This window comes from Tiliqua scincoides, chromosome 1, assembly GCF_035046505.1.
Source record: "Tiliqua scincoides isolate rTilSci1 chromosome 1, rTilSci1.hap2, whole genome shotgun sequence".
NCBI lineage: Eukaryota > Metazoa > Chordata > Lepidosauria > Squamata > Scincidae > Tiliqua > Tiliqua scincoides.
This window is the reverse complement of record NC_089821.1, coordinates 186,390,669-186,391,630: the sequence shown is the minus strand read 5'-3', so window position 1 is coordinate 186,391,630 and position 962 is coordinate 186,390,669.

The following is a 962-nucleotide window of genomic DNA, read 5'->3' as shown; positions in this document are numbered from 1 at the left end:
CAGCGACTTAGAACCTTGTGTGGCTGTAACCATCTCCATCTGCCGTTGCTGCTCGTCAGGGCAGGCTGTCAGCCTTAATGAAAGGTAGGATAAATAGGCCAGGATACAAAGAAGACGGTGCACAAAGGTGGAATTTCACAGATTTTCCCATCTAAGTGCATCCCTTTGCACTTCGGGGAGTGTGCTCCTCCAGGGGGTGTACTAGCTTTGGAAAGAGTAAGGAGATACAAGATTCCTGCCAGAAGGGTGAAGCAAATAATCTATAGTGAGTTTGTGGAATATCATGCACATTTGGGGGGACACCTGGCATTCTTGCTTTGACAACAGGTTTTTTCAGCACATTTGTTTTGTTTACAAGTCCTGTTGCTGCCACCAGAGATGACAGCTATGCACAGGAGTGTGTGGCTTGCACCATAGTTGAGCTTCACTCTTCACCTTCCTCCCCCAAAACAAGCCTCTTTTGAAGGTCCAGGCAGCTTTTGGCCATGACACATTTTGCACAGACACATTTTGGCCATGATCACTTTCAGCGAGTTAGGCCAGGAGGGACAGTGTCATGTGCTGACTATTGTAGTGAGGCCAAATAGAAACACAGATTGAAACATGCTGATTTATGGCATTAATGTCTTGATTGTTGCATATGTATTTTTTCTCAGCTTCTTAAATTTTGACTCTTCGTCATCAGGGATGGATGCACACTAACACTGTATATGGAGATCGATATACAGGAATACTCAGAAGTGGCTTTTGTCATTCTGTGTATGACTTCTCTCTTCTTGAATTGGCCCTTGTTCTGTTTGCTGGCTGTAGGTGTCGTAAAGCATGTTCGCGGCACTCAGGTATCAAGGAGCAATGGTGCTGGGCTAGCACCAGATAGCAGTGGGCCTCAGTGCCAGGAGGACGATCCTGTGGAGCAGCTGGTGGAGTGGCTTTTTGGATAGGGAAGGCAGGGGAGGGTGGAG